General features: G+C 33.7%; 1 non-coding gene across 1 annotated transcript; it reads right to left on the bottom strand.

Annotated features, from left to right (window-relative positions):
* Positions 1-11,363: 11,363 nt before the first annotated feature.
* Positions 11,364-11,470, bottom strand: LOC124509708 (U6 spliceosomal RNA). The gene has a single exon (XR_006961488.1). It is a non-coding gene; the product is annotated as a U6 spliceosomal RNA (small nuclear RNA).
* Between the last annotated feature and the right edge of the window lie 453 nt (positions 11,471-11,923).

An 11,923-nucleotide genomic window follows, 5' to 3' on the forward strand; every position in this document is an offset into this window, starting at 1 on the left:
GGAATGAAATACATAGGAATAAACGTAACAAAAGATGTGAAAGACCTGAACTCTAGTCTATAAAACATTTATGAAAGAAATTGAAGACAGAACTATATGGAACGATACTCTAAGCTATTGGATTGGAAGAAGTAATATTGTTAAAATGTCCATATTATCAAAGCAATCTACAGATTGAATTCAATCCCTAACAAAATAGAAACTGTAGTTTTCACAGAACTAGAAGAAATAATAATACAATTTATATGGAACCACAAAGTTTTTCGAATATACAAAGCAATCTTGAAAAATAAGAACAAAGCTGGAAATTTTACAATCCCAGATATTAAGATATGCTACAAAGCTCTAGTAATCAACACAGTATGGTACTGGCACAAAAATAGATACATAGATCAATAGAATAGAAAGCCCAGAAATAAAACTACATTTATATGGTCAATTAATCTATGACAAAGGAAGGAAGAATATATAATGGGGAAAAGACAGTCTTTCCAACAAATGGTGCTAGGAAAAGTGGGCAGCTACATGCAAAGGAACGAAACTGGACCACTTTCTAATATAATACACAAACAAAAATGAAAATGTATTAAATGTGAGACCTGAAACCATAAAAGTTCTACAAGAGAACACTGGCAGTAACTTCTTTGGTATCAGCCTTAGCAACATTTTTCTAGATATGTCAGGCAAGGGAAACAAAAGCAAAAACAAACTATTAGGGCTACATCAAGATAAAAACTTTTGCACAGCAAAAGAAACTTTTTTTTTTATGATAACTGATTTTATTTTTTTATTTTTTTTTGTAGATAAATTTTATTTTATTTTATTTTATTTTTTATATATATATATGAAATTTATTGACAAATTGGTTTCCATACAACACCCAGTGCTCATCCCAAAAGGTGCCCTCCTCAATACCCATCACCCACCCTCCCCTCCCTCCCACCCCCCATCAACCCTCAGTTTGTTCTCAGTTTTTAACAGTCTCTTATGCTTTGGCTCTCTCCCACTCTAACCTCTTTTTTTTTTTATTTCCTTCCCCTCCCCCATGGGTTCCTGTTGAGTTTCTCAGGATCCACATAAGAGTGAAACCATATGGTATCTTTCTCTGTGTGGCTTATTTCACTTAGCATTACACTCTCCAGTTCCATCCACGTTGCTACAAAAGGCCATATTTCATTTTTTCTCATTGCTACAAAAGAAACTTTTAAAAAACACAAAGGCAACCTACCAAATGGTAGGAGATGCTTTTAAATGACTTATGATATAATGGGTTATTATCCAAAATATATAAAGAATTTATTTATACAATTGACACCCCCCAAAAAAACCAATCAGATTGAAAAATAAACAGAGGACCTGAATAGACATTTTCCCAAAAAAGGCATACAGACACATTAGAAGATGTCCAGCATCACTAATCATCAGGGAAATGCAAATCAAAAGCACAATGAGCTGTCACCTAATACCTATCAGAATGGCTGAAATCAAAATATAAGAAAATAATTAGTGCTGGTGGGGATATGGAGAAAAAGGAAAGCTTGAACACTGTTGGTAGGAATGTAAATTAGTACAGCCACTGTAGAACACAGTATAGGGGTTCCTCAAAATATTAAGAATAGAAATATCATATGATCTAATATCTGAGTATTTGTTTAAAGAAAACAAAAGCCCTAATTTAAAAAGGCACATGAGCCCCTATGTTTATTGAAGCATTATTTACAACAGGTAAGATATGGGAGTAACCCAAGTGTCTATTGATAGATGAAAAGGTAAAGAAGGTTTGGTATATATACAATGGAATATTTTTCTGCCATAAAAGGATAATATCTTGCCATTAGCAACAACATGGATTGTCCTTGAGGGTATTTTATTAAATGAAATAGTGAGACTAAGAAAGGCAAATACCATATAATTTCATTTGTATGTGGAATCCAAAAATAAACTGAATAAACAGCAGAAAGCAAAAACAGACCTATAAATATAGAGGATGAACTGATGGCTGCCAGAGAGAAGGTGTTTGGGGAAAGGGCAAAATGGGTGATGAGGAGTGGGAGATACAGGCTTCCAGTTATGGAATAAATAAGTCATGTGAATAAAAGGCACAAAAGGGAATATAGTCAATGATATTGTAATAGAGTTGTATGGTTATAGATGGTAGTAGCTGCACTTGTGTTAAGCATAGCATAACATATAGAGATGGTGAATCACTGTGTTGTATGCCTGGAACTAGTGAACCTGTTAACTATACTCAAATAAAAAATGAAAATAAAATGTAAAAAAAAGTTACAAGATTAAAGCAGAGAAAAAGGGATAACTCACCCTGTATGGATCACAACTCCATCTTTTGACATCCCTCAATCTGCCTGTTTTTGTTTACTTTTCAGAGTCTTCATGTGGATGCTTTTTGTTGCTACTTTTGTTCAGAGTTTTTACTTATAATCAGCAGGACAAAGTGTATTCTGCTTGTTTGAAAATTATGACAATAATATTATTTTATCTTTCACGTATATGTAATTTGGTATTTTTGCTTTTTCCCCCCATTTTTTCCCTTTCCCTTTAAAGTTCAGTAGGTTTATTGAAATATGTGTTAATGTTTACCATTCTGAAAATTTTATCCCAGGTACATGTGCCTTTTAAATATGTATTTTAAATGTTCATTTTGTTTTTCTTCATGACAATATTCTTGAATTATTGATAATGACATTTGTACTTTTCCTTAACTTTGATTTTCTTCTTTGAGGACTCCTTTTATATGTATGTAGGATGTTACTTGTCAACCTTCCATATAAGTTTCCTTCTCTTAAATCTTTTTATCTTTGTTTTATTTAGAAGTCATTGTTTACTGAGCAAGTGAATTTTTTTTTTAAAAAGAGAATCCCTCTGGTGTTAATAGATTTAACATATTATTCTTGTTATAGCATTAAAGATATTTTGTCTTCTAGAAGGCTGTAAAAATTTGATACAGTATGCAGAAAATTACATGTTATGAAATATTAGGTAGTATAAATTACAATGATCTTTTAAGAATTATGTTATTTGATGTAAGTCAGGTGATGTACTTACTAAACTTTACTTAAAGTTACACTGTGTATCCAAACCACATAAACATTTAGTAAATCATGACATTGAGATAAACATTCAAGATTATTCTTTGTACACTATGAATTAATATTAATTTCCAATTCTCTTTGAAAATTCAAAACACATAAATAAAATAATTTCTTCTTATTTATCTTCTATTTTCTAATATTGCTCTTGTGTTTCTTCTACATTTAAAATTATTTGTTAAATATTTTTTTGCTGTATTTCTATTATTTCCTAAGTTCTATTATCTCATTTTCTGAGTTTTTCTCATTTTTATTTATGTTGTTATTTCATATTTTCTATAATTTTCTTAATTTATTTTATTTTAAAATATTAGGTTATACTTTTCATCTGCTTTATGAGCAGGTCCTTCTGGCATTTATTTTTTCTTTACATATTTATACTATTTATGTTTTATTTCTCTCATGCACACACTTACAAATTTGTATGGATTCAACCACAATACTCTTTTTTTGCTCATTGTAACATTCTATTACTTTTCTGAGCTTTTGGTAGGAAGGGTGGAGATAGGAAAGCTTTTCTAGCTTAATCACTCTAGAGTTTCTTATTTTATTTTCACAGAGTGATAAAAATATGGCCTTCTCTCTGACCTCTACTTCTGTTCCCTAATTCCATTTTAATCTGGACATTTTTCTTTCCTGCTCAATTTGGGGATTCTGTTCTCAGCAGGTTTTTACTCAATGTGGAGGTTTGCAAACAATGGAGTTTCAGATGGTTAGTTTCAAGAATTCATAGGGCACAGACTGTTACAACCTCTTCAGGCTTTCTTTGGACCTCTTTATTCATTTTCAAACTGTAAATACTTCCAGTCTTAGCTGTTATTTCCAATTTGGTTTAATGCAATTTCAAGTGAGTAATTGTTGGCTATTTCAGGGCTTTCATATTCTTACATCTATTGGAAGTTCTGTCACTTCCCTTCTCACAGATGCTGACACTATTATGCATCTATCTATCTGCAGTTGGTTTCTTACACCAACGTAAATTTTCAGAATGGGTTAAATAGTTGATAGGGATTCAGGAGTATACTTGCTATGATGAGTACCAGTTATTGTATGGAAGTGTTAAATCACTATATTGTACAGTTGAAACTAATATTACACTGTATATTAACAAACTGGAATTTAAATAAAATTAAAAAAAATATGGGGTGCCTGGGTGGCTCCATTGGTTAAGCATCCGACTTTGGCTCAGGTCATGATCTCACGGTTTGTGAGTTTGAGCCCCACGTCAGGCTCTGTGCTGACAGCTCAGAGCCTGGAGCCTGCTTCGGATTCTGTGTCTCCCCCTCTCCCTCTGTCCCTCCCCCGCTCATGCTCTGTCTCTCTCTGTCTCTCAATAATACATAAATGTTAAAAATAAACTTTAAAAAGAAAAATAAAAAATAATTTGGGATTTGGGGGGATACCTTGTTTTCTAGTTTTGTTTTAGGTGTGGCTCATGTTTTTAGTTTACCATTCTAGTTTTTCTGTCTGTTTTTATAGATGATTTTAACAAGTGATTAGAAACCATGATGTTACTGCAGTTGTCCTGCCAAAATCACCGAAACACTTTTATTTTTATTTATTTTTAATTTTTTAATGTTTATTTATTATTTTTGAGAGAGAGAGACAGATAGAGCATGAACGGGAGAGGGGCAGAGAGAGACGGAGACACAAAATCTGAAGCAGGCTCCAGGCTCTGAGCTGTCAACACAGAGCCCAATGCAGGGCTTCAACCTATGAACCGTGAGATCATGACCTGAGCCAAAGTTGGATACTTAACCATTTGAGCCACCTAGGCCTCCCCACTCTTATTTGTATGTAAGATTTCATGGCAAGGTAATTTTTAAAAAAGGTTTAAAAAACTGGGGGAAAATGAAACAAAACAAAACAAAACAAAAGGCAATATAAAGTAATCTTTGAAGAAAAACAGGTCCTAACAAATAAGTAGTAACTCAATGAGTGGCACAGGCAATAAGAATGTAGAAAACTTTGGAGGTGGAGGTAAGATACTGGCATAGTAGGAGGACCCTAGGCTCATCTTGTTTCTTAAACACAGCTGAATAACTATCAAATCATTTGAAATATCCCACAAATCATCCTGAAGACTGACAGAACCAGCTCCACAAATAAAAGGAGAAAAAAATCATCAAAGAATGTAGGAAGGACAGAGAAGTGGTTTTAGGGAGAAATGGATCACAGCTGCTTCAGAGGGGAAGGAGCCATGTTCACAGAGAAAGGCAAGAGAGAGACTAGGTTGTATTTTTTTATGCACAGGAAAGCATTTCCCCAAAGTCGTTTCCTGGGAAAATGAGAAAGGCTGATTTTTGTGAATTCTTGCAACCAGATGGCCTCAAAGACTGGAGTTTTAAAGGTCAGTGGGTGTAGCTGGACTAGAGACCTGAGGGCACTGCCTTACACCTGGAGAAGGCAGGAAAACAACCTGGGGACAAATGGCATGGAAAAAACAATCTATCGAATATCTGGGACACACAGTGGGGAGATTATTCACTTTTCTTGGAGCTCCTCACTGAGAGGTAGACTTCATGGAGCCACTTCTCTGGGGACAATGGAGCTGGATGACCTGCCTTCTCTCAGCATAAACACAGAGCCACATGCAGAAAGCAACCCAGCCCCAACACTGGATGTCTAACCTACTTAAACCAAGTCCCACACCCTTGTGTTTTGGAAGTACTGCACTTCTTGGTCAAGCTTGCCTTAGTCTCACCATGATGGGCCTCTTCTCCCTAAGACTGGCAGAAGCATCTCCCAAGCAGATAATTCTGCAGGGATTAAGTTCTGGAGGAAGTAGTATTGAATCTCAATTAACAAGTAGAATAGAGCATACTTAGTTAAAATCTGCCACATTCTGGCCATGGACCAACCAAAAACTGCCCACTGCACACAAGGAGAGTCTCTGCAGATAACTGGCCTGAAGGATTGAGCGGCCAAAACACAACAGCAGAGCGTCTGTAGAACACACCAGAAACAATCCGTGAAGCACCAGGCCCTGGACATTATATGACATCTTTAGAAAGTCATTAGTCTCAGGAGCAGAAAACATAATGTGCTTTTCTAACACACAGAAGACAGTGACTTAGACAAAATGCCAAGATAGAGGAATCATCCCAAATGAAAGAACAAGATAAGGTCATGACCAGAGATCTAGTGAAACAGATATAAGAAACATGCCTGATGGAACATTTAAAGCAACAATCACAAGAATACTCACTGGGTTTGAAAAAACAATGGAAGACTTCAGGGAAGCCCTTACTGCAGAAATAAAAGAATTAAAAAAAATCAGTCAGAAATGTAAAATGCAGTGAGATTCAAAAGAGACTTGACGCAATGAACAAAAAGAAGGAAGAAGCAAATGAATGAATAAGTAATACAGAAGACAAAATAATAAAAAATAATGAAGATGGACAAAAAAGAGAAACAAGAATTATGAAACAAGAGAACAGACTTGAGGAACTCACTGACTCCATCAATTGTCATAACATTCATATTATAGGAGTCCCAAAAAAAGAAGGAGAAAAGGGGGCAGAAGGTTTATTTGAGGAAATAATAGCTGAAAACTTCCCTAAACTGGGAAAGGAAATAAACATTTGAATCCAGGAGTCACAGAGAACTCCCACCAAAATCAACAAAAGCAGCACAATACCAAGACACATTGTAATTAAATTTGCAAAATATAGTAATAAAGAAAAATCCTAAAAGCAGCATGACAAAAAGGTCCTTAACTTACAAGGAAAGACCCATAAGGCTAACTGCAGATCTCTCCACAGAAATTTGGCAAGCCAGAAAGGAGTGGCATGATGTATTCAACGCGCTGAAAGGGAAAAATCTGCAGCCCCAAATACTCTATCCAGCAAAACTATCATTCAGAATACAGGAGAGATAGTTTCCCAAACAAACAAAAACTAAAGGAGTTCATGACAACTAAAATAGCCTTGCAAGAAATATTAAAAGAAACTCTTTGAGTGGGAAGGAAAGACCAGAAGTGATAAAGAAAAGAAAGGAACAGAGAAAATCTCCAGAACCAATGACAAAACAAGTAATAAAATGGCGCTAAATACATATTTATCAATAGTTACTCTGAATACAAATAGACTAAACACTCCAATAAAAAGATACAGGGTGTCAGAATGGATAAAAATGACAAGACCCATCTATATGCTACCGACAAGAGACTCATTTTAGACTTACAGACATGTGCAGATTGAAAGTAAGGGGATGGAGACACATTTATCATGCAAATGGACGTCAAAAGAAACCAAGAATAGCAATATTTGTATCAGACAAAATAGACTTTAAAACAAAGACTAACAAGAGATGAAGGACACTATATAATAACAAAGGGGACTATCCAACAAGATTTAACAATTGTAAATATTTATGTCCCCAAATGAGAGCATCCAAATATATAAAACAATTAATAACAATCATAAAATAGCTCATTGATACAAATACAATAATAGTAGGGGATTTTAATAGCTCACTTACATCAATGGACAGATTATCTAAACAGAAAATCTACAAGAAAATAATGGTTTTGAAAGACACATTGGATCAGAAGGACTTAACAGGTATATTCAGAACATTTCACTCTAAAGCAGCAGAATATACATTCTTTTAAAGTGCACAAGAGACATTCTAAGAATAGATCACACACTAGGTCAAAAATAAGGCCTCAACAAGTACAAAAAATTTAGAACACACCATGCATATTTTCTGACCACAATGCTATGAAACTTGAAGTCAACCCCAAGAAAAAAAATGTGGAATGACCACAAATAATACATGGGATTAAATGATATTTTAATAAAGAATGAATGAGTCAACTAGGAAATCAAAAAAGAAAAAATACATGGAAAGAAATGAAAATGAAAGCACAACAGTGCAAAATTTTTGGGATGCAGCAAAAACAATCATAAGAAGTAAGTATATAGAAATACAGGCCTACCTCAAGAAGAAAGAAATATCTCAAATATGCAAGTGAATTTTACACCTAAAAGAACTAGCAAAAGAACAACAAACAGAGCCTAAAGCCATTAGGATAAGGGAAAAAAAATAAAGATTATAAAAGGAATAAACGATAGAAACTAAGAGAACAATAGAATAGATCAATGAAAACAGGGGCTGTTTCTTTATTTTAAATTAACAAAATTTATAAACTTCTAGGCACACTTATCAAAAAAAAGAGAGATAGGACCCAAATAAATAAAATCAGAAATGACAGTAGAGAAATAACCACCAACACCACAGAAATATGAGCAATTATGAGAATAGTATAAAAAACGATATGCCAAAAATTGGACAACCTGGAAGAAATGCACAAATTCCTAGAAACATATAAATAACCAAAACTGAAACAAGAAGAAATAGAAAACTTTAACAGACCAATAACCAGCAAAGAAATTGAATTATAATCAATAATCTCCCAGCAAACAAAAGTCTAGGGCCTGATGAGTTCATAGGCAAATTATATGCAACATTTAAAGACAAGTTAATACTTATGTTTCTCAAACTATTCCAAGAAATATAAAAAGAAGGAAAACACCAAAATTCATTCCATGAGGTCAGCATTCCCCTGAAACCAAAACCAAAGATTCCACTGAAAAAGAGAACTACAGGCCAATATCCCTGATGAACATGGATGCAGAAAGTCTCAATAAATTACTAACAAACCAAATAAAGCAGTACATTAAAAGAACCATTCTCCACAATCAAGTGTGATTTATTCCTGGGTTGTAAGGCAAATTGAATATCCTCAAATAAATCTATGTAATACACCACATTAATGAAAGAAAGGATAAGAACCATACGAACCTCTCAATAGATGCAGAAAAAGCATTGGACAAAATACAGTATCCATTCTTGATGAAAGCCCTCAACAAAACAGGGATAGAGGGAACATACTTCAACATGATAAAGGCTGTCTATGAAAATCCACAGATAATATAATCCCCAATGGAGAAAAATTGAGAGTTTTTCTTCCAAGCCAGGAACAAGACAGGGATTTTGCTCTCACGACTCTAGCCATAACAATCACAAAACAAAAAGAAATAAATGTATCCAAATATGCATGGAAGAAGTCAAGATTTCACTATTTGGAGATGACATAATACTCTATATAGAAAACCCTGAAAACTACTCCCCCCCCGCCAGTTGCTAGAATTGATACACAAATTCAGCAAAGTCGCAGGATACAAAATCAAGATACAGAAATCGTTGCGTTTCTATACAACAATAATGAAAAAGCAGAAAGAGAAATCAAGGAACCAATCTTATTTACCACTGCATCAAAAACCATAAGATATTTAGAGATAAATTTAACTAAAGAAGTGAAAAATCTGTACTCCGAGTTTCAAAACACTAATGAAAGAAATTGAAGAGCACACAAAGAAATGGAAAAGGATTCCACTTTCACGGATTAGAAGAACAAATATTGTCAAAATGTTTATACTCCCTAAAGAAATCTACACCTTTAATGCAATCTTTATCAAAATAACACCAGCATTTTTCACAGAGCCAGAATAAATAATCCTAAAATTTGTATGGAAACACAAAACACACTGAATTGCCAAAGGAACCTTGAAAAAGAAAAGGAAACCTGGAGGCTTCACAATTCTGGACTTCAAGTTATATTACAAGGATGTGGTAATCAGTATGGTACTGGAACAAATACACACATAGATCCATAGAACAGAATGGAAAAGCCAGACATGAATCTACAACTACATGGTCAATTAATCTTTGGCAAAGCAGGAAGGAATATCCAATGGGAAAAAGCCCATTGAAACAAATGGTGTTGAGAAAACTGGAAAACATGCAATAGAAAGAAAGCAGACCACTTTCTTACACCATACACAAAAGTAAATTAAAAATGGATTAAATACCTAAATGTAAGAAAGGAAACCATCAAAATCCTAGAGAATACAGGAAGTAATCTCTTTGATATCCTCTCTAGTAACTGCTTACTAGATATGTCTCCAAGGCAAGGAAAACAAAAGCAAAAAAAAAAAAAAAACTAGTGGGACTTCATCAAAATAAAAACTTCTGCACAGTGAAGGAAACAATCAACAAAACTTAAGTCAACATATGGAAAAGGAAAAGGTATTTGCAAATGACATATATATTAAAGGGTTAGTATCCAAAATAGGGCTTATAAATCTGAACACCCAAAAACCAAATAATCCAGATTAAAAATGGTGAGAAGACATGGACAGTTTTCCAAAGAATACATCCAAATGGCTAACAGACACATGAAAAGGTGCTCAACATCACTCATCATCAGGTGAATACAAATCAAAACCATGATAAGATACCACTTCACACCTGTCAGAATGGCTAAAATTAACAACACAGTATACAACAGGTGTTGGCAAAGATGTGGAGGAAGGGGAACCTCCTTGCACTGTTGGGAATGCCAACTGGTGTATCCACTCTGGAAAACAGTATGGAGTTTCCTCAAAAAGTTAAAAATAGAATTACCCCACAATCTAGCAATTGTACTACTAAGTATTTACCCATTGAATACAGAAGTACTAATTTGAAGGGATACATGCACCCTGATGTTTATAGAAGCATTATCAACAATAACTCAATGATGGAAAGAGCTCAAATATCCACAGACTGATGTAGGTATAAAGCAGAAGTGGTATATGTATACAATGGAATATTACTCAACCATAAAAAGGATGAAATATTGTCATTTGCAATGATGTGGATGGAGCTAGAGAGTATGGTGCTAAGCAAAATACATCAATCTGAGAAAGAAAATATCACCTGATTTCACTCATGTGTGGAATTTAAGAAATAAATCAATCATAGGGGGAAAAAGAGAGAGGCAAATCAGGAAACAGAGTCTTAACTATGGAGAACAAACTGGTTACCAAAGGAGAGGTCGGTCAGGAGATGTGTTAAATTCATGATGAGGAGTAAGGAGTGCAATTGCTGTGATGAGCACAAGTTGTTGTATGTAAGTATTGAATCACTAATTTGTACACCTGAAACTCCTATTACGTTGTATGTCAACTACATGGAATTTAAATAAAAACTAAAGAAAAACTTTACAAAACTTTCCCATTATGTATCCCTCAGCATGTAATTCTTATATTTCTTTCATCTTTTGTCTCTCTTATTCTAAGGCATATTCCTTTATGTGTTTAAAAGTATTATTTCAATTGATATGCTGATTTTGTAGCAAATTTTAATTGTATCTAGACTATTCTATATGTAACAATTCTAAGTTTTAGTGTAATTATATTTTTTAAGAGAACTGTGGAATGCTTCAGAAATGTCCATGCTATCTTTGCCCAGAGGCCATGCTTATCTACTCTGTATAATTCCAATTTTAGTATATGTGCAGCTAAAATTAGCATATAATTATCTTAATTGTATAGCTATTATTTTCCTGGAAATTGTGTCTTTAGTATATGTGCAGCTAAAATGAGCATATAATTATCTTAATTTTATAGCTATTATTTTCCTGGAAATTGTGTCCATATTTTTAATTTACAACAATACAAATATAGATTACAATATGTATGCTTGTGCATAATTTTCAATAGGACATTTAATAAATATATTATGTGTATTTGTTTTAGATCATTGCCTTGATGTCTTGGGCCTATTCATGTAACTGTGAGAAATAGAACTTTGTTATTCTGAGTGCTGAACTCTTGGAGACCTTGGGCTAGTAATTTACCTTCCATGTTTTTTTTTTAATCTAAAAAATTAAAACAATAGCAGTTTATTGTATTTAATATTTAAAAGAATTAAAAAGCAATCCAGTTTTACTTTAATTAACAAAAACACTATAGACCCTTGGTGAT

This window comes from Lynx rufus, unplaced genomic scaffold (genome assembly GCF_022079265.1).
Source record: "Lynx rufus isolate CCGP_SWC_20201006 ecotype Redwood Valley unplaced genomic scaffold, mLynRuf1.p SCAF_14, whole genome shotgun sequence".
In the NCBI taxonomy this organism is placed as follows: Eukaryota; Metazoa; Chordata; class Mammalia; order Carnivora; family Felidae; genus Lynx; species Lynx rufus.